Source organism: Pristis pectinata, chromosome 22 (genome assembly GCF_009764475.1).
Source record: "Pristis pectinata isolate sPriPec2 chromosome 22, sPriPec2.1.pri, whole genome shotgun sequence".
Lineage (NCBI taxonomy): Eukaryota > Metazoa > Chordata > Chondrichthyes > Rhinopristiformes > Pristidae > Pristis > Pristis pectinata.
In genome coordinates, this window is record NC_067426.1 from 23,805,128 (window position 1) to 23,831,711 (window position 26,584).

At 40.5% G+C, this 26,584-nt stretch overlaps 1 protein-coding gene across 1 annotated transcript in view; it reads right to left on the bottom strand.

Moving 5' to 3' along the window:
- LOC127581607 (disks large-associated protein 2-like) overlaps window positions 1-26,584 on the bottom strand; it is a 464,246-nt gene that overhangs the window by 230,601 nt on the left and 207,061 nt on the right. The window contains exon 3 of the mRNA XM_052036111.1: window positions 2,870-2,972. The gene's annotated coding sequence lies outside the window, so the exon portion shown is untranslated. The remainder of the gene's footprint in view (window positions 1-2,869; window positions 2,973-26,584) is intronic.

The following is a 26,584-nucleotide window of genomic DNA, read 5'->3' on the forward strand; positions in this document are numbered from 1 at the left end:
TCATATAAATGGATCTTATTTTCTTTTGTTTATTGCTTTTAAAGTGTCCACATTTTATTGTCATTTGCATAATACTGAATACCTACTATTTGTGGCTCAAAACAAACAAAAAGCATTGTGTTCCAATAAATAATTTTCTTCTAAACAGACTTCAACCAGTTGGTTGAAATTTACTGATGAATATTTTCCCCTTGAAACGGACCATTTTGATCAGTCCTTTCTTCCATGACTTAAAGCAGTCCAAGGAGACTTCTAAGTGTGTTGTAACCATAGAGAAGATGCTTAACAAAAAAAAAGATTAAATGAAGTCAGAATTCTAAGAGATATTCAACTTAAAAGTACCTTGTGTTGTTCTGAATAATATTTACATTTTTCAAAAATCTTCTGGAAAACCAAAGAAATTACAAAGGAGAACGGAAATACTTTCAATAAGAGAAACCTTTGGAAGCCTGAAAGCATACCTTTGAAACAAAAGCAAATGCCTTGACATTTCCAAAGAGATGAGCTTCTCTTTACTGGCAACATCAAAGTGTTCAATCCAAGACAAAGAAGTTGGATTATTTGGCTAACAAAGGGACTTTGAAAATTGGAAATCTGTTCAACGGAGAGCTGTAGGCAAAGCCACTGGAATTTCTTATTCTAAGGCTTTAAAATCAGAACAGCAGACTACATTTTGGTCAAAGCTGAGAAGAAAGTCAAAAATAAAGATACTGGCATGCTTCAGTGCTGCCATGCAAATTACTCAGTGCTGTTACTAGAAACATTCCCTGAATCAGAACCTGAACGTATCAAAATCATTTGACGTTGTTCAGATCTTCCAATCCTGGCATGGTACGGCTGGGCTGGCATCAAAACTAGAAAAATAGTATCCTAAAGAAGCAATTCCTTTGAAAATAAAGCAGGAAATGTCAAGCATTTTATATCATTACATTGAGTATTGTAAAAATTGTGCATAATTTATGTTTAATTTATGTTTTTCTTGTTAAATGCTGCATATACAATGCTATGTGCCTGTGTTGCTGCTGCAAGTAAGTTTTACATAGTACCTGTGCGTACATGAACTTGTGCATATGACAATAAACTCAACTTTGACATTGCTATTTTACATAATCAGAACAATTTGAAGAGTAAAACTTACTGCTTAGGAAACAGTTTTATGAACTGTATGTAGGACAAGAGAGTTAGCATGGCTCAGAGAAAAGTCCCATAATTTTCTGTGATTTCCTGTCCACATACTGAGATTTTGCATAAAATATTCTGGAGGCATTGCACACAGCAGTTTCAGTGTTGATCTTGGAAATAATAAATCTCTTGTGTAAACCATAAGTCAAACTGATTCAGATTTTCTTCAGCATAACAATCAGTTACTTCAAGGAGTTCCTCAGAAGATCAGGAGAAAAAGGAGGTAAGAGATCTCTTCCCCACTTCTTTCAGTCATAAAGTGGCCTCTGCCAGTTTAAAACATGTAACGAAGACAGGGAGAAGATAACAGGGGATAAATCAGAATGATTATGCACTGCTGAATAAAGTACAATTGGTGGAATATAGTTGTGAGGCCTGGGAAGATAAATCGTAACTTGACCTGTCATAGAGGTTGACCAAAGTTTATGCACCAGCATGCCTTGTGAGACCAATAGTATTTTAAGCTGTGGGTTATTTCTCACAACATAAGGACAAAAAGACCTTGAGTCCAGAACACAGTTGCAAATCAAGAACACTTCTAAGGCAACAGACCATTGAAATGTGGCCTTGCAGGTTCAATGATTTTGATTGACTGTTGCAAACTGTTACACAAAAGAGGACAAAAAGACACAATTTTGCCCATCATATTCATAAACGGAAAATTATCATTTTGAGAAACTGCCAAGTTTTTGAGTATAATAGAACCGTGAAAACAACACTGGGCATTGCATTGATGGAAGGCAACTTAGTTTCATGTCAGTTATAGCACTACGCCTAGTTGCAGTCAAATTGAACAAAACACTGTTGATAACATGTAACTGTAGATCAATGCATGCATATTCATGATCAGGATAGCTATGTGCTATGACTAACTAAGGATGACTGTTGATATATAACTGTGCTTAGTTATCAGAAAGCGTTACCTTACACTTATCTTGATTGAGTCCCAATTGCCACTTGTGTGATCACATATCAAGCCTACTGATGTCTTTCTAGATTCATAGATTCGCTCTATAGAGTTGTACAGCACAGAAACAGGCCCTTTGGCCCAACTCCTCCATGCCAACCAAAATGCTCTTCTAAGCTAATCTCATTTGCCAGCATTTGGCCCACATTGCTCTAAATCTTTCCTATGCATGTACTTATCCAAATGTTTTATAAATGTTGTAAGTGTACCCACCTCTACCACTACCTCTGGCAGCTCATTCCATATACCCACAATTGCCCCTCAGATCCCCTTTATATCCTTCCCCTGTCACCTTAAGCCTATGCCCTCTAGTCTTAGACTCCCCTTCCCTAGAAAAAGTCAGAGTAGTATTCCCACCGGCTGGTCTGAAGCATGGGGCTTTTATAACTCAGTGTGAATGACCATTAAGCCCACTTCCTCTGTCCAGTACTGTCAGAGAATGGCATTCTGCTTATTCACACCAATGAAAGTGGAAACATTATCTGAGTTTAAAATAAAACAGAACACCGTAAAAACAAAACGAATCAATGCAATAGCAACTGTTAAATATTTGTAAAGCAAGATGTTTAAAGGGATGAAATGAATAAAATTCTAAAACTTGACAGTTGTTTAAAGAGCACAAGGCATTGGAGATATTTGGTGCTGGATGCTGAATTTAAGTGGGAGAAATTCATCTTTGTTCACAGTTGTGAAAGAGAAACGAATGTTGGTTTTACTCACCTCTCGCACATTCATTTCCAATCAAATTTAATGTGTGGAGTTGATGCTTGGTCGATACCCTTGAACGCCTTTAGCACTGGCAACCAAAGATAAATTTCATCACCTACAAGTTAATATATAAATTCAGATTAGGACACTAAACAGCAAGAAATGAGGAGAGATTGTTAATTAATTCCATTCCTTCCATAGGCAATGTACTTTTCACAGCCAAGTCATTTCATCTCGTTAGGAAACTTCAACAAGGTTAGATTGAATGATCTAATTCTCTCACTCCAGGGCTAATTTAAAGGGTGGCAAAATAGGGCAATAGCCCTCGAGCATAGCTTTATGCTTATTGAACAATTTATTTACCATGATGTGTGTTGCATCACATAATTCCTGGTCTCCCTAATGTCCCTTGCGATGGTCCACTCAATTCTGGATTCAAGTTCCAATAAACCAACCATCATTCCTCACCAATTCTACTACTTACTGATTATCATTTACACTGCCTAATAGTATACATCTTGCACTGATTTCTAGGCAATATGAGAAAGCCAAAAAGATACTCACAGCCCTCACATCGAAAAGATATTCACTAAAATAAATTTCTTACTTAGCAATTAACAGCCCCTCATAGTACATACATTATCAGATGTATAGGAAAAGTTTAGAGGAATATAGGCCAAATGGGACTAGATTAGATGGGCACCTTGGTCAGCATGGATGAATGGAACCAAAGAACCCATTTCTGTGCTGTATTACTCAATGACTCTCTATTAGTTTGGCTTAGATGATACCAGAGGAGCTGTATCAGAGCAGTGCATGGGATAAGAGTTTGTAGGGAGACCTGGACAAGTTCTTCTGTCAGCAGAGAATGTGAAGCTGAGAATTAAAATGAGTACTGAAAATTATGAGATAGTTGGATAAAGAGGAGAGTGTGACGGGAGAATCTGTTTCCACTGAAAGGTCAGAAACTGACTGCCACATGTTTAAATTAATTCACAAAAATCCAGGCAGAATGTGATCAGAACTTATTTTCTACGCAATGTGTTATGCTTTAGAATGAAAAGTTAATGGAAGCAGATATTAAAATCCTAACTTTTAATAGGGGCTGTATATATATATATATATATATATATATATATATATATATGTGTGTGTGTGTGTGTGTGTGTGTGTGTGTGTGTGTGTGTGTGTGTGTGTGTATGTATGTATATGTGTGTGTGTATGTATATATATATATATATATATATATATATATATATATACACACACACACAGAAACATACACACACATATGTATACTTTAAAGAGCTATGGGGAATGAGCAGAGGAATGGGTCAAATTATTCGGTCTCTTTCAAAGAGCTGACACAGGCATGATGGGCTGAATAGCCTCCTTTCTATGACTAGGACAACTGGATTCTTCTTTCAATGAGGTGCCTAAACCATGATGGTCTGAATAACCTCCTTCTGTCTTCTGCACATTGATTCTATGACAGTCTCTGAGTCAAAAAGATAAACCCATGACCCATGCCATCACTTCTGTGCAGTCATTGGAGATTGTGGGATGCAGTAACTTGAATGAAGCATTAACTTGAGGCGTTTGTTTTGATTTCACTTCAGCTGGATGCTGAAGATCCCTTGGCACTCTTCAAAAGAGATCAGGGAGTTCCTCTGGTGCACTGCCAACATTCCTCCTTGAACCAAAAACAGATTATTCAGTTATTCATTCCTTTTTGTTGTGCACAAAGTGCCTGCTGTATTTGCCAACAGAACAACAGTGCTGCACTGAGTAGGATGCATCCATCCTACTCAAAAAACTTTGGGATGTACCCGGCAATGTGGCAGGAAGACAATATCTGGAAGATTTTTCTTTCTTACTGACTTCACAAGTTTGCCTTAACTGCGTTAGTATTTCCCAGATGAAAGGGTTAGATCAATACTTCTGCGGACCTGTGCAAATAAGACTGTCTCAAGATTTCATCGCTAACTTTGTGTAAGTAAAACAGAAGGGAGGGGAAGGGATCCAGGATAAATTGGCGAGGAATTAGAAGCCTCGTACTTGCTCCCCACAGGTAAAAATGTGCCTACAAATCTATTGTAATGCAGAGCAAAACATCGTTTAAGTGCAATTACACCACTGAGCTGGTTCATTGTTTGGATATTCACCAAGAGAACTCAAACCCAGCAATTTAAAACCCCTCTATTCCACTAAAATTTCCAGTTCCTCTCCCAAAAAATCCTCCCTCTTCTCCTAGTTTCCCTCTCCCTAGACCTTATTCTGGTTCCCCTCCCCAAAGCCTCCCTCTTCTCCTGATTCCTCTCGCCCAAAAACCTCCCTCTTCTCCTGTTTTCCTTCCCCCAAAACCTCCCTCTTCTGGTTCCCTCCCTAGGACCATTCCCTTCTACTAATGCTTATCTGTTTTGAGATATCTCCCTGTGCACGTTCAGCTCTGTAGAAATTCTGGTTGCAGGTTAATATTAATAACTCAGCAATTCTCTTACACAGTTACAATATCACCCGCAATTATGGCAGTATTGTAAGCTATAACTTGCACGCAATAGCTTAATGGATTTTGAGATTCATTGCGAATATTTTCTTAAATATATATTAGAATCTTTAAACCAAAAGACCCTTCCCTATAATAATGCAACAAACAGAAATAGTCCCTTTACATCATTGGTCTTAAATCAGATTACATGTAAATCAAATGTCTGGGAAATTTTTGCAACAAATTTTAATTCACAGATTGAAACCAAGGCACTATTGACTTGGATGCCAGCACAATTTAAATGCTGATTATCAATCACACCTGCCATTTTATTGCCTCTTTCCTAGTTTCCCTCTAATTGTTTTTAATGGAAGTATTGCACTTTTGCAAGAATCACAGTGGCTTTATTTGTATTATACATCTCACTTTGGTTTTTATTGGTTGCATATATCATGCACACGCAGTTTTATTCATTCAGGAAGCATATCTTCATTTCTTTGATAATCATCCAATGTACAGGCACCCTATTACAGATGAAAAATAGCATACTTGAAGATATATTTCTGCATGCCATTGTATTTTTTCTGCTCTCTTTAGCTGATACAACAGTCATTTTGCCCAGCCTGTGCAAACGTTAAGAGGGTTGAGTGAGATGGCTCAGTTAATTATCCTTTTTCCCCCTCCTTTCTTGCAGACCCCTTTAACTGAATGTGCTTAGAATGTGGAGGAGAAGCATCATCCTTCAAGTGATTACAAAATTTCAACAAGCATTAATAGTCAAATATTTGATATGGACTACAGCTACGTGTAATGCAGACTAGTTCCAGGCCCCATTTTCTGCACTGCATCAATCGTTTACACCAAAAGCCTTGCAGCTTTCTGGTACCACCATAGATGAGATATCTTTATTAGTCACACGTACATCGAAACACACAGTGAAATGCATCTTTTGCATAGAGTGTTCTGGGGGCAGCCCGCAATTGTCGCCATGCTTCCAGCGCCAACATGGCATGCCCAAAACTTCCTAATCTGTACGTCTTTGGAATGTGGGAGGCAACCGGAGCACCCGGAGGAAACCCACACAGACATGGGGAGAACGTACAAACTCCTCCGGTGGCAGGAAATGAACCCGGGTCACTGGCGCTGTAAAATTCCCAGATTTATTCAGCTGCGTGACATTATGGTGGGTGTAAACTTACTACTTGTGAGAGTCGTAATACAGTTGCTGCACTACTGTTCCCTTTGGTAATAAACTTGCATTCAATGTTCCCAGAGTTTAGGCTGTTAGGAAGTTTTCATGCTACACAGACAGGATTGCTGGAATGTTAAGCATTTTTATCGAAAGCATGGAAGAATTCAACTCTTCCCCATGATACTGAAGTTGAAGGAATGTGCTTTAATGAAGCATGTCTAGGCCTAGAAATCTATTGCGATGCCACATGACTGAAAATGGATTTTGCTTGGAATGAAATACTTCTGGGTTATGGGGCATCATTCCGTAAATCTGACTGGGCATCATCAGTCACACTTGCAACTGAAGAGATGCCATTCTCCACGCACTTTGCCTGGAGTGTTGTCATTGTCCACATGGTCCTGAGGACATCCGTCATTGGTCACTTCTACAACTGTAATGTTTTTGCAGCACAGTGCGGACCATTAAATCCCATATTGACCTCTCATCCTTCAAATCCCATCTCCCACCCATCCCCACCAGCCCTCTCTGCCAATCCCACATACTTCAATCTTATCCCCAATTGGCCTGTGCCCCAACTGCCCACTGATCCAGTCAAAACTGCCTTGACCCTCCACTCCCTTGAAGCACTGACATCTGCCAGTGCTCCAACCTGCAATGGCTCCAATCTCCTGAATCTCTGATGTTCCCAATGGCTATCCTGACCTCCATCCTGGCCCTGAACCCCTGCTGTTCAGCTCTACACACCCTCCACTACCACCAACTGCCTGGGACCTAAAAGGGTATTTGACCATCAGCCGCCTCTGCCTCACAACCCCCAGGACCGGGTCTTGTTGGTTGCTGTATGTTGGTCCATGTGCTACACATACAGGAGCACTGCAACACTGATTGTAGTGGTGAGTGAACGCCTGTAACAGTTGACAGTGTGTCAAACATCAACTGCGCAGCCCACCTGATAATGCAGAACTCAATTTCAAAGCTGCGGTTTCTGGGAAAGTGATTTATTAGCAGATCATGAAAGATTGTAGAGCAAGCATTTCCCTGTGCTGCATTATTAGTTGAAATTTCACTCCGTTACTCATTGATTCCTTTTGAGATGAAGGAAGGCTAGGTGTCAAGCAGCAAACACCACAGCCCCATCAACTAAATTTTGCAAATCAATGTAATTGTTTGCAGTGCCCGCTGCAGCAACTGCAAACACTGCTCTTTTATTGAATGCCAATTCCTGTAGCTTATGAAATGCTGAATGCAGAATTGCATTAGGCATAAAGAGTAGGATTTAGTTGGAGGCACTACAGTAAGTAACCCTGCATGAAGACAGCCACGTTATATTGCTCTCAGAGTATCACAATCAATAATGTTCATTTATTGGACTTGAAGCAGACCATGTGTTTAATAGCCTGTTTGCAGCTATCATTGCCCCAAAGAAAGCAGTGAACTTTAACCAGAAAACATTCAGTGGTTCGTGTAGGCCTACACTGACCGGGTGTGGCACTCAGACAAATGAACATATTGCTCACAGGGCAAGAAGTCATTGATGTAGAATTTCATAGCACCATAAGCCCAAGGTGTCATGCACTGCAGAATAGCCTTATATGAGGTAAAACCTTTCATTTGCACATGGATCCGGGTTCCAGGGGCTGAGACACCAGTGTTGTGAGAGGGGCAAGGTGCCGGCTGGGTGTGGTAGAGGGAAGGGAAATCGGACCTTGGTTGTCAAGCAGGGTCATCAGTCGTCAGATTCATGCAGAACCTGGAACTCGGACCATTTTCCTTTGAGGTTGATTTTTAATTGAACTTGAATTTTGTGGAACACAGGAATTTGGAGCTACATGATTGAATTTCTAGGCCAAGAAGTACAAGGCAGAGAACAGTATTGTCTCCTGTTAAGTAGTTCTGGCATTTAGCACCATTCCGATAATCTCTCAATTTGTGGCAATTAGTGGTGAATTTCAGTTCTCTCTGATTGGATTGGGACAGCCTATTTCGCTTGTGACCCTTTGAGCCAATTAACCATACTTAATGCATTTTAAAGCACTTTTAGTTCCCATCTGGGAATAGTGGCCCTGACATACAGCTCTATCCCCATGACATTTCACTCAGACGTCTGATGCACTGTTCTCAACAGAGTCCCAGTGGCAATAACCAATGTAAATGCAGCAGAAAACTCACTACATATTTTGTACAATGTGGTCCACTCAAAGGACCATATTTTTATGTGTCAACAGTGCCACTCCTTTCCCAAATGACAGGCAATTTATAATAATGGGGTTCAGTAACGTTGATTGAATAATGAAATATTAAAGTGAAATGGCACCTCCTTCATCATTCATCAAGTGTCCAGAGACAACTTTTATTTCTAAAATGAATGATGAGCGAAGTCCACATGGTACTGGTGTGGAGATTACAAAAATGATGAGGGCGTATGCCAACCAACAGAAGCTTGTGTTTGTCATGTTGTCAAGACAAGTCTAGTAATACATTATTCATTCCATCAAAACAACTTCTAGTGAAATGCATGTTATCAGTTGGAAAGCTGAATGAACAATGATATTTAATTAATGAAAACATGTGTCACGGAGAGCCTGAAAATTAGTATTCCACATCAGAGAACAACCACAAAAAAATTAGTCTCTTCATAAACATAGTACCCATGATTAATTTTTGCATATCTCCCTAGATACTTCACTAACTATAATTTTCATCTTTTGTCTGTGATATATATAAAGTGTTACTGCCCTGTATTACTTCACTGCATTGCTAAGCTTGGGGTCATAATCAATTCAATTGAAAGGTAACTTGTAAGTAAGTAAAAAGCTCTTAGCACCCAAAATCAATCAGCCTAATCCACGTGAAAAAAAACCTGAACATTTACTATTAATTATCTTGGACACTTATGATTAACTACCTTGTAGCATATCCTTGCCTAGCATTCTGATAATTCTGAAATCACTGAATCAAGAGATTATTTTCCTCATGGAAACGACAATAAAATAGTGCATGACCAAGAATAAGATGCAACACAACTACTCATCTTTGTTTATCTTGAAAAAGAAAGAGGTTTAGGTACGGTTGGGGTTATGAAAAGGATTTGATAATAACTCACATATTGAACCCTGAACTATCTAAGCAGCTCCTATCTGTACAGGTTTCAGTCTTTTACCTTTGTCTCAATATAAGTACAAAATTGTGATGTGATTTGCAAAAGATTGCATGTTTTTGCAGCTGAGTCCTCAAAATGGGGGAAGCATAAAGGAAATGATTGTAACATTGCAAAAGAAATGCAGGTATCAGTAATTCTTCATGGCATGATATGAGTAACAAAACATACAGAATGTAAAATATCAAAAGATAACTAAAATCTTAGATCCTGCAGGACAGTCAAAGCAGAAAATGGAAGTAAAACCAACACTTTGCAGGCTTCAGAAATAAGAGAGGCAAAATGAAAATACAGACTCAAAAAAGCACTAGGTATTATGAAAGAATTATGAACTTATGTCAGTCCGGGAGAAAGTAGACAAGAAAACAAAAAATGTAGAGGGCGAACAGACATAAGGAAAGCAAGACTCAGAAGAGACGACTGTGACATTAAAGAAGGAAGAGTACATTACCATTGACTGAACAGTTCTCATCTACTGCCATTCAACGTTTACCTTCAGGTCGATCTTCTTTCCTTATTCCTCTGTAGCCCTGCAATTTATTTTCTCGCATGTGCCCACCAACTCCTTTTGAGTCTTCTGCTATTTACTTACACGAGTACAATTTACACTGGCCAATTAACCTACCAGTATAGCTTTGGGACGTTGGAGGAAGCTGGAGCTCCCAGGGGTAACACACCATCCTCTCATTACCACTATCTTCCTCCTGTCTTCAAAACAATTCCATAAATATTCATTTATCTCTAACTGTTTTTAACCTTTGCAGTATTTCTAATCAAAATTGAATTACTTAGTTAGTCCCTGACAACATCAATATTGACTCATGCTGGGAATTATAAATGCCAGATGGTCATCAATAAATACAATAATTAATTCAGAAGAAACAGTCAGGATCAAAACCAGAATCTCTGGAGCTGTGGTGCAGTGGCACTAGTATGATGCTGAAGGGCTTGGGTCCCACAGCAGCCTTAGTGAGGCAGGCATCAGGAATTCTTAAATTTGTGAAAATGCAAGGTGTATGTTGCAGAAATGTATCTGGAAGGAGTGCAGGAGATCAAAACGTGTCTCACTTCTTTGACCATTACATTGGAATTCTGCAAGGAAAGAGAAATAAGGGGAAGGCTATCTTTGCCAATGGGTAACACGAGAAAAGCTTCAACAGCATGGGAGCAGATAACTCCAAGGATAAATAACACCTCAACTAAACCAGTCTCCTGAACACAAAGGCAGTGGAGGTTTAAACTAAAACAGAAAATTCAGCGGATCTGGCAGGACCTGTAGAGGGAGAAACAGAGTTAACGTCTCAGGTCAATGATCCTTCATCAGAATGAAGATTAACCTGTAAGTGAAACTCTGATTCAGGCTTAAATACAATGCTACCATGCTTAGGTCTTGCATTCATAGTAGGAAGTTGTCTACATGCATGTCAAAGGGCAGAAAGAAACTGTTGCATTGGCTACAGTTTTACGTTTGGTCACTCCAGTATCATCACCAAGCGATTGCAAGTTGATCACTGCCTATTTAAAATATCTCATGAGATCAGGATTAGGTATAGGTCAGCTGCCACGCACATAAAAATATCATTCCTCCTGCAGACCCACAAGAAACTGGCACAGGTCCTGTGCGTAGTGTCATTTTTGCATGTGTTTTCAACATGGCCCACAATTTCTATGCCTGAGTTTCTACTTGTGGGGAAGAAGAAAGCTAGTCATCAAAAAATCAAGAAAGGGTTCAGAAGAAACCTCTTTAAGATGCATGCATTTGGGGAGAGGGGTAACTCAGCAAACACATGAAGGGGAAGGGAATTCAGTCTCTCTTGGTTTCCATCCAATCACAGACATTCTCTTCGTTCTCTCCATCACTGCCTCTTCTCTGCAACTTAAAATGTTCGCAATTTTCCCAATTCTGATGAAAGTCATTGACCTGAATCATTGGTATTCGTGAACAATGATTAACACTGAGGCTTTGTCAGCTGGTGACCCAGAACCAGAACATAAAGCAGAAACCACTGAGACGGCTGCTGTGCTGCACTCAGCCATAGTAAAGCCAGGCCCCCAATGGAAGACTGTGCCCTGACCCATGCTGAATAAAATAGCATGGCCAGGGCAGTCAGCCAGTGATTATGGGGCAACTGACAGTCAGTGCCAATAACTCCATCTTTAGTAACTTCTCAACCTTTACCATTCTTCCCTTTTGCTTTGCATGCTAGTTGATATTTTCTTCAATTTTAACTAGTAAGCTCCCCCACACTTCTGAGTCACCACTTATTTCTACTTTTGCTTGTTCTTTACTGTTGCTTAACCATCCCTTTCAATCTGTCCCATTCTTACAGTGAACCTTTCCTAGTCCCGCCATCCTCTCATTACCACTACCTTCCTCCTGTCTCCAAAGCAAGTCCATAAATATTCATTTATCTCTGAATTATACTTTTAACTGTTTTTAACCTTTGTAGTACTTCTTATAAAAATCAAGTTATTTAGTTAGCCCCTTCCAACATCAACATTGACTTACCCTGGGAACTATAAATGCCAGATGGTCACCAATAAATTCAACAATTCATTCAGGAATTCTTAAGCTAGACAGTGGAGAGTCTGTGCAACTCACTACCTCAAGGAGTAGATATGGGGTGGGGTGGGTAGGGGGAGGAAAGCATGTGTGACGCATAAGCATGGTCACAGACCAGCTCAAGCAAGCTCATCCATTCTATATAACATGCAATATATGTGGGACTGGAACTTGAAACTCCAAAGCCAACTATTTTCATAGGATTCACCTCATCGCAACAGTAAAACAGGCATAATTATTACAGTTAAAGCTGCTCAGATATTAGCAGTAATTATGATTCTGTAATATATAGAAATATATATGCATTTATAGAAATGCATAAAATTTCTTTAAGTTGCACAATGCCTTGTTATTTTCTTCTCATGCTTCATTTTTAATTTTACTTAAACCTTCATTTTGTTAGTTCTAAATGATGTATTCTTTTCCAACATTTTTGTTTTTCTTTAATCATTTAAGTTTACATGTTAAACTTACCAATGTTTCTCCAGAGCCCACACTATCAATAGGTAAACTTTGATTGGCTGAAAAACCACTGCAAAGTCCAGTTTTCCAGCCAATTGGAGCTTAGGATATTATAGCTTGAACTGGTGAGTTCAATGAAGTAATCAAATCGATACTAGAATGAGTTTGGTTAATAATTGAATCCATCTCTCCAATGCAAATCCCTAATTTTATAACTTCCATCATTGCATTTCCTGCCAAATAAAAGCTTCTTGTTACTTTTGTTGATCATTACGCTTAAGTGTGGAAAACAGGAATTCTTTTAAAACTCTATGCAGTACCCAGTAAACAGTATGAATAGTTCAAATATTGATTGGTGACGGATACCAGCATCCTCCAAGAATACCAGAGCAAAGTAAGATGCATTCCACTGACAAGCTCTTCATCAATTCATTCTCATTCCTGTGGGCATCATAAATTGAGCAGCAGTTTGAGCAGAAAAACCCTGCAGTACTGTTAGACCAAGGCTGTGATGTAGTTATAATGCTCTTTTTACTGAGCTGTGAGCAGCTGCAGAAAAAGTGCTGGGTTTCATTCTGACTTTATTCTACAGCAGCTTGGGATGCCCTCCGCGATACAAAGTCCCTCTGTTGGGTTTGAAGCTGCAAGCAAAATAAACCCAGAGCATCACTGAGTTGGACAGTTCTTTTGGATTTTCCAAACAATTTGTAACTTTTTTTTATATTTCAAGAGTATGAACATTCCAAAAGACTGCATTCATAGCAGGAAGTTGTCTACATGCATGTTAAAGAGCAAAGAGCAGAAATAAACAGCTGCATTAGCTAACATTTTACTCTTGGTCACTCCAGTATCATCACCAAGTGATTTCAAATTGCTCTCTGCCTATTTAAAATATCTCATGAGATCTGGACTGAGTACAGATCTAACCTGGATAAAATAATTAACTTTTACCAGTTCAATGATATCCCAAAGTAAAATGACCAGAATCCCCTGTTTCTAATATAAAAATGATTTGCATTTACATAGTGCCTTTCAAGACCTCAGGACATTCCAAAGCAGTTAGCTGTCAATGAAAAGCAATAGCCAAGTACAATTGAGATCAATTACAAAACTAACATTAGAATTAAACTGAATGCCAAAATACTTAATGCAAAGCAGCCATTGTGCTGTCAATTATGCCCATGAGAATACATGATCTAGACAAAGCAACAGATTCAGACTAGTTAATAATGCAACTGGAAAGGAAGCCAAAATGGTTCATAACCCACTTCTCAAAGGAAGTACTGGCTGCAGTAGGCTGAACAAATACATTTCAATTCAGTAGCATAAAAGGAAAGTATTGCAAGTAACAGCTACAGTTGCTGATGGACGGCTGCTTTTTACCAGTGTGCTACATTCAGCTCGTCAACTGAAGCTGATGCAATGCTAAGTAAAATAAATCATTCTTCTTTTAATTGCAGCAATGTATAACATCTAGAAATTGGACCAAACCCATTTTTTCAGAGTGGTGCAACCCAATTTCAATTTCACCTGGAATAGATTGCATCAATGATCACATCCAGGTGAAATCTTGCTAATCACAATATTGGACCAGACACATCTGAGCACAAGCCGTATTAGGGTGCATGGTCTTTTCCTGCCACCAGATGAACCCTGATAGGATGCAGAGCTGGGATGAGAAGTGGCAGATGGAGTTCAATCTGGAGAAGTGTGAGGTGGTGCACTTTGGAAGGACAAACTCCAAGGCGGAGTACAAAGTTAATGGCAGGATTCTTGGTAGTGTGGAGGAGCAGAGGGATCTGGGGGTCCATATCCACAGATCACTGAAAGTTGCCTCACAGGTGGATAGGGTAGTTAACAAAGCTTATGGGATGTTAGCTTTCATAAGTTGAGGGATCGAGTTTAAGAGCCGTGAGGTAATGATGCAGCTCTATAAAACTCTGGTTGGACCACACTTATAGTACTGTGTCCAGTTCTGGTCACCTCATTATAGGAAGGATGTGGAAGCATTGGAAAGGGTGCAGAGGAGATTTACCAGGACGCTGCCTCATTTAGAGAGTATGCATTATGAGGAGAAACTAAGGGAGCTAGGGCTTTACTCTTTGGAGAGAAGGAGGATGAGGGGAGACATGATAGAGGTGTACAAAATATTAACAGGAATAGATAGAGCGGACAGCCAGCACCTCTTTCCAAGGGCACCAATGCTCAATACAAGAGGGCATGGCTTTAAAGTAATGGGTGGGAAGTTCAAGGGAGATATCAGAGGAAGGTTTTTTACCCAGAGAGTGGTTGGGGCATGGAATGCATTGCCTGGGCCAGTGGTGGAGGCACATTGGTTAAATTCAAGAGATTACTAGATAAGCATATGGAGGAATTTAAAATAGAGAGATATGTGGGAGGAAGGGGTTAGATAGCCTTAGACAAGGTTTAAAGGTTGGCACAACATTGTGGGCCGAAGGGCCTGTATTGTGCTGTACTGTTCTATGACTTGCATCCTTGGTCACTCCATGCCCAATACCACTCATATCAGCACGAATTAGAGCTCAAAGCCCCACACAATGCCTTGTGTTACAATGCTTCACCAGAACTAGAAGCACATTGCTCTAGGCTGTTGCTTTTCTCACTGTCTAAAAACACACTCAGCTGAAAACAGGAAAGCTGACTGGGCATTTTCAGAACTGATTGCAGGGTGTTCACACACTTTCCAAAGTCCACTGATTTGGATGCAATTAACCCTAAGTGTTCTATTTTCCTTAACCTTGACTACTGAGATGCTCCTTCAATGGGTCCCTCAGCAGTGACACTGCTGACACCATTTTAGTACGGAGATGTCCATATGGCCATAGTTGGCTACTCGGGATCTTGGGACAGGAGACACAGACAAGACCTTCTGCGGAGAGTGTATTTCCATAGTCGTCAGAAGTACCTCAACCTCACCACAAAATACACCTTCTTCAAATCAATTCCATTCTGTGGGTCCAAACAGTGCTTTAGATCTTGAACCCCCTGGACAGCTACTCAATTTGTCTGGTCACCATTATGGACACAGCAACTGAAGAGAATGCACATAACAACACATTGATCAGATTGGCTTCACTGGCTATGGAGGTGAATTAAGAGGCTAACATTTAAAACCAATGAAGTCCAGCATTATTCAGCAATGAGAAATCTCTCATGAGACTTCAGCTGAGGTTTGTTTTAAAGCATCACACCATTTCAAGCTGCACAACAGGGCTATAAGTGAAGAACTAGTGGTAGATGCACTGTTCACAGCTCACAAATGGATCCAATCATAATCTACTGAAGGGCTTCCCTTTTTGTCAATGATGTTCGATAATTTTACAATCAAGAGCATCACACTTTCCTGCAGAAGTCATGACCTCTCAAGAACTCTTTCTCAACCAATCCTGCGCCTTTCAATCCTCCGCATCAAGGACGGATTCCTCAAAAAGGGGCCAAGTAGAACAGATTTTCATCTCACCATGCAATCTCCCTCATGTGTTTCTGCATTTCAAAGAAGTCCCACCCTCAGAGGTGGTCATGATAAGTATCCATAGTACAGAAACATCAGAGGATAAGAACCACAAAATAGTAACCAACATCACAATGTAGGGCCATATATCCCATGACAAAATACCATGGTGGGTGTAGTATGTCGAAATACTCCACAAACACATTTACACATAGTAACAGATTTGGAAATCTAGGTATCCTTGTACACAAGTTGCTGATATGCAGGAGCAAGTAGGAAGGCAAATGATATGTTGGTCTTCATTACAAGGAATCTGAATATAGGAATCTTACTGCAATTATATAGGACCTTGGTGAGAAAACACCTGGTATAGTGTGTACAGTTTTGGTCTCCTTACCTAAAAAAGGATGCACTTATCATAGAGAGAGTACAATGAAGATTCTCCAGACTGGTTCCTAGGACGGCAGGTTTGGCGCATGAGGAGAGATTAAGTGGACAAGGCCTGTAGAGTTAAGAAGACTAGTAAGTGGTTTCATTAAAACTTACAGGTTGCAGTCTCAGAATAAGGGTTAGGCCACTTATGACTGAGATGAGGAAAAGCGTCTTCACCCAGAGAGTGGTGAACCTTTGGAATTCTCTACCTCAGAGGGCTGCAATGGCTCAGTCTTTGAGTTCATTCAAAACAGAGATCAACAGATTTCTGAATATAAAGGAAAAAGGGTAATGGGAAGAGTGCAGGAAAATGAAGCAGAGGGAGAAGATCAGCCATGATCTTGATGAACGACAGAGCAGGTTTGAAGGGCCAGTGCACCTATCCTGCTCCTAACTCTTACGTTCTTCTGAGTCTTCTAAAGGTGTGAGGATTTTTAAGGGTAAAGCTCTATGTTGAACCATAATCAAAGATAAGCTTAAGCATGACAGCAGCAAAGCCAGTAGCTGCCACAATAGTGTGAGTTATCTCTGCATAATTATTTGTCCTAAATGAGAACACATTTCAACATTGCTAATATCTTGAGAATAGTCTGTAATGAAGCCAAATCAAACAAAACATGAATGGAAAATCATAACACTTGTCAGTAACGGCCTTGCACATGCATTTCAGTGTCCTTTTGCTACTTCACAGTGTCCCCTGTGTGGCTACAGTCTATCCTTGATGACCCAGGGGAAACTATTGTTTTAGATGGGCTGGTTTCAGATTGCTGCCTTGGGCCAACTAAAAAAGCAGTCAGGGATGTCCGACTGTGGAGCAAGTAGTAGGAGGTGAACTGGTGCCTTCCTGAGTTATCTCCACACCAGGCAACCTCCCACGTCCAAAAGACAACACTACCATCGTTTCCACCTGAGCTGAGAGAGTGAGCTGGCAGATCCCAAGGCACAGGTGTCTGATCCCTGTAACCTTCATTCTTCTGCTGAGAGAAAGTTCTCTGTGCATTCTGAGGAGGACTCCACACATGATAAAAGGGACATTGCTGAGAGCAGTGCAGCTCACATCCCTACCCCTGAGAAAGGGAGACAAGTTCCTCTGTGCCATGTGACCACTTGCATAGGAATACAATCTGCTCATGTGTGCTCACACGGGAACAACCTTCAGACGTGCAACATCCCTCTGTGGCGTCCCTTTGCTTCTCATGGGTGGTGTCCCTGTGTCTACTGCGAGCAACAATTTTGCTCACGGGAGGCATCTCACTGCTCAATGGAGACAGTAATCTGCTCACAAGTGGAATCCAAGCTGCACCCTGATGGCATATTGCCATTCCTGAGGAGCTTTAAGCTACTCCCATGTAGCAGAGATCAGATCCTCAGCTAGAGTATGATGGGAACGCAGAAGCAGATCACTTCTCTGTGGCCTCTGTCTGTGCCTCCACAGCAGCTCTCATGTCCACCCATCAGCACTGTTGCTGAGGCCTTTTAAAGAAGCATACACAGTGGAGATCAGGGTCTCCTGGCTCCACTCAACCTCCAAGAATATCAACACCTCCATGCTCCTTGTCAACTGCATTTAATGAAGCCAGCCAGACAACAGGGGAGATTGCAGCATCTCTGCACTAGGTACTGTGATCTGTGGCTCTAATGATCACTGTGGCTGCAGCCCAATCGCAGTGCACTGCCTAATCCATGGCACTGCACTGTTTAACCTTTCCCTCTACCCTAATCCGCACCCCCCCCCCCCCCCCCACTGCCTGTGTTTACGTAAATCAGCTCCAAAATCTTTTAAATGGGTAGAAACCACAATAGCAATGTCTTGAAGCAAGGATGTCCCAATTAGGCAATTTTTTTTGATGATACCAGATTTGGAATCAGAACAAAACACAATGCCCATTTATAACATTAAGAACACCAGCAACATCTGTGTTCACACAACAGAGACGTTCAGCTATTTTTGAAGAGCCGGTCTCATACCACGAATATGTTATGTAAGAGCTAATAGTAAGGGTCAAATGTACCACAGAGATTAGCATATTTTATAACAGAACCTTTCTAGAAATGTGAATTATTCATATGATTAAGCATTTTGTACAGCTAACTAGCCTTAGGCAAATGTAGTTTATTAGCATATTATAAAAAAAGTGCCCAAAGCCAAATTCTACTTCTGAAAGAATCTGATTTAGACTTACTGATAATGTTATGGATTAGACTGATTATGATAATTAACAAAATCATCTTACAATAAAATCCTATTTTTACATCTCAGCTAGTTATTCTCAGTCAGATGGTACTTTGGGTAAAATTGGGCAGAACTTTCAAGCTACATCAAGGAAACAGAGATGGCCATGATGTTTGGAAATCAGCTGTGGAAATGTTGCTTGAAATAATGCCTTTCAATGTAAGTCATTAAAAACCATGATCAATAAATTCTGAATGAAGACATGATGAAGAAAGGTGGATGAAGCAGTGCTCCCCATCCATTATGTTATTCAGTAATTTGTTCATATCTGTTTCTGAACTGATTTTTATCAATGTTCATTATTTGAAGGGACAAGGTGCATGAAGAGAAAATGGTAAAGAATCTGGAGCAGCCAACCAGTAGTTTTGTTTCAAATCTTGTCGTACATAATTAATATGTCGATGAACAGTGCTAACTGTCAAGCATTTCACCAACAGTGAATCAAAGCCATTTGAAGAACAGCAGTCCACAAATGGAACAGCAATCTGAAAGTAAACCAAAACAATCTAATTGCCAATCGTAATATCTAATGGGTCTGTACAGGTGGTACGCGAGCAAATTTAGAAATTCAAGTGCATGGACATCCACCAGTAACTGCTCATATCTTTCTCCCTTTCCCCTTTGAATACTTGTGATTAAAAAAGAATTCTAATGGATCAAATTCCTTTCCAGAAATAAAATACAGCAGTGCAGGTACAGAAAAAAATGTCACTCTTCAAACACAGGGCATTATGTCATTACTTTCAGAATTTTGTGGTGGTATCACTGAAACTAAATGATACAAATACAACAGAATTTTGACCATTATTAGTGAAGTGAGAATAAATATGCATTCAGACCTCAGCAACCATGACCAGTAGTCATAGCACTGTAAAGTTTCAAAATTGAACCTGTGAGTCTAAACCTAACCACATATTCATTCACTACATCCCTCAATCCTCTCCAACCAGAAATCTTACACCTCAAGCAAGTCATCTACAGCATTGGACTGAAATGTAAGCTTACATAACATGCTCGAAATCCTGGAGCTCAAGGCTTTTATATCAACACTGAACCACAGCTCGAGGCACACCATTGTTCTGTAAATTCAGGCTCCATTGGTATAACTTTCTCCCGAGCTCGCACTCACAGTTAGCATGCCTCCTTGCCCAAAATTAGCAGTTGCTGGAAATGAAATGATTGTGAGAAGTGATGATCCTTTGATCACCTCAGTGACAGGTGGCAGTGCTTGACATTGACTATAGCTTGCATGTAAGGTTGCAACACTGCACAGTGATTATGGTTAAATGTGAAACATAACAGTTCCAATTGATGCAAAGCCAACCGTGCTTCAACAGAATGCACACAGCTGCATCGGTTGACATTCCAATTGTCCACACAATTTGCCTGGTGTCTTAGAACTTAAATAGACTATTTTCTCTGCTTTTAAAATGGATAAGTGATGTGAACCACAGAAGGTTCTTTAAACACCTGGCATGTTTCTCATCTTAACACCTCTGCACTGTCATCTTTGATTTAGTCACAAAAGCATTGGATACCAGTCAATTTGTACAAAGTGAATGATCATCCTAAAAGGAACTCAAGCATTCAATCAAAGTGACAGCCTGCAAGTTTCATATCCTTCACCATGTTTCCATTGGAGTTTTTATGGGATCACTTTGACCATCCGCCTTCAACTGGAATGACATTTTTTACAATAGGTTTTGATTCAGTACATTCATTAAAAGTCACATTTCCAATAATTATCCAAAATAGCCTGCATTAATGTTTCTGCTACATAAATTTTCTTTCAAAAATAGTTTTGTTCAAAAAATATTTTTTTTGTAGCTAGAGAATTTTCAGTAAATAACAGTAACCTCCTTTAAAGTAATATTTCCTTTAAGGAACCTAAAAGTACGACGTAATAACATCAAGAAGGTAAGCTTTCTTTGCTTTGTGAAATACAAATAATAAACAAGTGTCAAAGGCAACTGAAATTAAAGGGTGCCGTAGCAACCTAAGATAAGAGATATAAAATTTCTTTATTAGTCACACGTACATCGAAACATGCAGTGAAATGCACCTTTGTGCAGAGTGTTCTGGGGGCAGCCCACAAGTGTCGCCACGCTTCCAGCGCCAACATAGCATGCCCACAACTTCCTAACCCATACGTCTTTGGAATGTGGGAGGAAACCGGAGCACCCGGAGGAAACCCATGCAGACACGGGGAGAACATACAAACTCCTTACAGACAGTGGCCGGAATTGAACCTGGGTCGCTGGCGCTGTAATAGCGTTACACTAACCACTACAAATTTGTGAATAAAGATGCTAATTAAGGAAATGCTGCCTTCAAACATTTGACTGGAAATTGCAACTGACAAAATATTGAAGAGAAAGCTAAGGGTGCAATCTTAATGTTAACCCATCCCTTCTTTCCCCCTTATTCCATGACCGCTCACTTTATCTTGCTATCATCCACTGTTAATTAGTCTTTCCTCATTTCTACTCTATTACAGGCCTTCCATTTCATTCTTTCTTCATTTTTTTTGCATCTTAAACATCATCTCTAATTTGTCTCAGATCTGACGATTGATTGCAGTGTTAACTCTACACAGATGCTGACTGACCACTTATTTCTAAAAGACTCTGCTTTTAATTTGGATTTCCAGCATTGACAATACTTTGCTTTAGTAGATTATGTTACCTTTGGTTTTGAAGGCAAGAAAGTAAGACATTTCACACATTCTTCTCATTACAGTACACAGCCCAATATGACGGTTACTGCATACTTGCTACATGTTGGAAGAATAAAACGGTCAGAACTCGTTATCCCAGCTCCCTAACCGGAATCACTAATCCATGTTTACCAATGACTGTGTTTACCAGTCCAGATGTGGCTTGCCAATCTGATTGGCTCTCTGGATCCCACATTTCGATGGTGTGCTCTCAGTGACCAGAAACCCTCTGATGGTCTAGTGGGCAAGCTTGATTCCCCCCCACCACTGCTAATAACCTTTGAAAAACAGCAAAGCTGAGACTGGGGATTTGCCAGCTATAAAAGTTATAATTGATTTTTAATGGTTTATAAATGTCTCAAGTATTTAAAGACATTTAAAAACCATTAACTGAAGTAAATAATAAAAAAATACAAAATTGTTTTTAAAAATTAACTAAAAGTGCAACTAAAACATTTACAAATAATTAAAGCATGCAAGCAGATTTTGTTTTAATAAGTAACTTATGTTTCTTGTCTGCTAAAAGTCTACCCGACACTCTCTATGGAAACCAAGGGGTCTCCATCAGTTTTGACCTGGCACAAGGTGCAGGAGACAACTTCTAAGCAAAATGCTGGGAAATACCGACTTATCTGGATTGTGCTGCTGGACTGCACTGGAATCTGTTGGTAAGTCCCAAACAACGCATTTTGTGCCGAGCTTTACTGCCATTTAAAAAGCTGAGATTTGACCCAATGTCTTTTATGGCGCATAAACAACAGGCCAATTCTACACTGGTGCATATACACACACAAAAAAATTAAATGCAATGTACCACCCCCTAACGTCTCATAAAGTCAGGAAGGGCTATAAATTGTTGAAAAGCAAAAAAAAAGCAGATGCTGGAAATTTAAAAAAGAAACAGAAATTGCTGGAAACGCTTAGCATGTGAGGCAGCATCTGTGGACAGTGGAACAGTCAATGAATTTTCATCAGAATTCAGCTTTGTAAGAGAAACACAATCCGCATTCAGATTTTCAGTCTCCAAATAATGTGAGGTTTTCACCTTGCTGAATAATAGATCTGTAACTTCTCTGATATACTGATGCACAGCAAATGTGCTGATATTACAGGATGTCCCCAGGGCCAACCTGGGCAAAACCAGCTGCATGAAAATTGAGAGCCCTAGTGCATTTGCACTTGCTGGTAATGCCACATGGATTTTAGATATACAAGGATTACGTAGAGAATTTTGACATAGCCCTGTCATTGACTCCCTTCTAATCTTCCAGCTCATTGGATATATCCTTGCAGTTTCCAGGAGGTGGTTCCAGATAAGTTAGACATTTTTACTGTGCATCAACAGGGCTTCAGGGTACCTCATGTTGGTGACATCACAGGTGGACCTTTCCTATACTTCCCATTCCTTCTTTACCAAGGCTTATACTAGTCCTGCACTGAATATAGTCCCCATGTTGAAAAGTAAATATTTTAACTAGTCACCAGGTTAAATCTAAACAAAAATTGCAGGCCATGACTCATCAGGATCTCGCCCACAGAAGTCGACTGTCCATTTCCCTCCACAGATGCTGCCTGACCCGCTGAGTTCTTTAGCATCTTGTTTCACGCATCAGGACTGTTTCTTTGTGTGGATTACCACCGCATGCATTAGCCTTGAAACATGGTACTTTTGGCTTTTAGTCAGGGATGTTGGTCTCTTGCAATGCTGAGGACAAAATTAAGGAAGCCTTGCCAAGATTCTACAGGGTTTTTGTGAGTGTCATTCAGAGCACTAAGTAGAGAGATGGGTTATCTCACCGAAGTTTAGAAATATGAATGGTGACCTCATTAAGATGTACATGTTCTAAAGTGGCAGATACCGAGAGGCTATTTCCTCTAAATGGAGAATCATTAACTAGAGCAATACCCTCAGGATAAGAATCCATATTTGCATACAACATGGAAGAAGCCTATTTCAGCCATTCTATGCCAACTCACAGAGCAATTCCATTCCCCCATTAATATTCCCTGTAATCTGTTCTCACCACCTTCCCATCAACTATCTTCAGATTCTAAATCAACTATTTAGAACTGAGATGAGGTGAGTGAAAAATAAAAACAGTGCAGATGCTAGAAATCTGAAATAAAAATAGAAACTACTGGAAACACACAGCAGGTCAGGCAGCATCTGTGGAAAGTGAAACAAGAGTTAATGTTTCAGGTCAGAGACCCTTTGGCAGAGGTGGTGAAATGAGGTGAAAATTTATTTATGTGCATTTATTTTTTTACCTCAGAGGGCTGCACACTCAATAGGCTTTTGAAAACCGATAAAATCATTGTATATGGGATCAGACAGCAAGGTGGACAAGCATAGAATCAATCATGGTCTTAGGTGAGGTTTAAAGGTCGGCACAACATTGTGGGCCGAAGGGCCTGTATTGTGCTGTGCTGTTTTATGATTCTATTGTCCAGGGAATTATGGATTTTGTTACTCCTGCTTCCATCTCTTATGTTGTCATAAAAGCAAAGTATGGCAAGCCAACTTCCACTCAGCAGCAAATTCAGCATAAAAGCAAAAGCAACAGAAATTGGGAATTTGAAATAAAAGCAGAAAATGTTTTAAATGCTGAGAGGATCAGGCAGCATTTGTGGAGAGCAAAATGAAGCCAACACTTTAGACTGATGACCTTTCATCATTCATCTCAATGCACGGGCTCAGCATTCCTGCATGGTTCTAGAGCGGTCTATTTTTATGGCACTTGGGACATTGATCAGCTGGTAAAACATGCAGTAAAAGAACTAATGTCTCTATCCTATTAAATGGGGCCTGGTTGTCTAAATTGAACTAACAGGCTTGGGAGTATCAACAACTGACTGGAATGTTCTTTAAAAGATAGTCACAGAGTTGGATCAGTTCATGTCCATGGCAATTACAGGGTATGGGTCACCACAAGGGCATAAAATGCAAGGTAAAATCAGACAGAGATTTATGAGAAGACTTAACTGACCTATTGGTTCCAAATGAGCAGGCAATGAGATAGCTGCAGGCTGCATAGATATAAAGGGGCCACTGATTGACTCATAAGCTAATGAGCCTCTGTAGGGAGAGGTGAAAGCTTTGGGAAAAGCAGAGGAAAGAGCAGAATTTTTACAGGAGTGAGAGTAGGAAGCAGTTTGAAGAGCAAGCCTTGTTGCTGGTAAGTTTCATTTTACAAGAGCAGGAAGCAGTTTGGAGAGCAAGTCTTGTTGCTTAGTTAATTGGGTTAATTGGGCAGCAGCAGCCAACAAAAAGAAGGTAAGCTCAAGTGGAATGGCCATTGTGTGAGTGGCTCAGTGTAAGAGTGGGGTCTTGAGGCTTTGGCTCAAGAGGTGTAGTAAGTGAGTGGAGGCTAATGTGAGGTTCAGGTAAGGTCTCTCTTTTTTTCTTATTGCACAGTTTAGAGTACTGGGAATGGCAGGTAGGGCAGTAATTTGCTCCTCTTGCAGGATGTTGGAAATCAGGGAGACCTCCAGTGTCCCTGCTGACCACACCTGTGAGAAGCGCACCCAACTGCGGCTCCTTACAGACTGTGTTAAGGGACTGGAGCTGGATGAACTCTGGATCATTTGGGAAGCTGAAGAGATGACAGACAGGAGTTACTGGGAGGCAGTTGCACTGAGCATGCAGGTAGCTGGGTGACCATCAGGGGAGGGAAAGGGAACAGGCAATCAGTGCAGGGTATCCCTGTGGCCATTTTCCTCAATAGCAAGTGTATCATTTTGGATACTGTTGAGGGAGATGACTTTCCAAGGGAAAGCCACAATAGCCAGGTTTCTGGCACTGAGTCTGACTCTGCAGCACAGAAGGGAAGGGGGAGAAGAGGACTGTGGTAGTGATAGGGGATTCATTGGTAGGGGAACAGATAGGAGATTCTGTGGACACAAACAGCACTCCCAGATGATATGTCACCTCCCATGTGGCAGGGTCAGAGATGTCTTGGATCAAGTTGATGACATTCTTAAGGGGGAGAGAGCAGCCAGAAGTTGTGGTATACATTGGCACCAATGACATAGATTAAAAAAGGAAAGAGGTCCTGAAGAGGAAATATAGGGAGTCAGGAAGGAAGCTGAAAAGCAGGACCTCAAGGCTAGTAATCTCTGGATTGCTGCCTGTGCCATATCCCAGTGAGGGTAAGAATAGGAATGTGTGGCTGAAGAATTGGTGCAGGGGGTAGGGTTTCAGATTTGTGGATCACTGGGATCTCTTCTGGGAAGGTATGACCTGTACAAAAGGGATGGGTTACACCTGAACTTGAGGGGCCAATGTCCTTGTGGGCAGGTTTACTAGAGCTGTTGGGGAGGGTTTAAACTAGGTTGGCAGGGGGATGGGAACCAGAGTGTTGGATCAGATGATGGAGCAGTTGATGTAAAGGTGGATGCATTGTGCAGAGACACTGAGGAAGGATAGCCAGTGGATAGATCATAAGTGCAGTTCAGTAGGATGGGTTGAAATGTCTTTAGTGAGAATTATCAAGAATAAGGGTGATGAACTCAGCACGGATCAGTACATGGAATTACAATGTTGTGGCTATTACAGAGACTTGGCTGTTGCAAGGACAGGATTGCCAGGGTTTAGATGTTTTGAAAGTGAAGGAGGTAAAGTGGGGTGGGTGGGGGGGAAGTGCCACTGATTATCAGGGATAGTATCACAGCTACAGAAAAGGAGGATGTCATGGAAGGATCATCTACTGAGTCAATGTGGGTGGAAGTTAAAAACAGGAAGGGAGCGATCACTCTATTGGGAGTATTCTATAGGCCACCACCCCTCCCCTTCCCACACACCCCCCCCCAAAAAAAAAGCCACCAAGTCACTAAGGAGCAGATAAAAGGCTGATTTTTGGGAAGCTGCAAAAATAATAGGCTTGTTGTCATGGGAGACTTCAACTTCCCTAATATTGAGTGGCACCTCCTTAGTGCAAAAGGTTTAGATGGGGCAGAATTTGTTAGGTGTGTCCAGGAAGAATTCTTGACACAGTAATGTGGACAGGCCA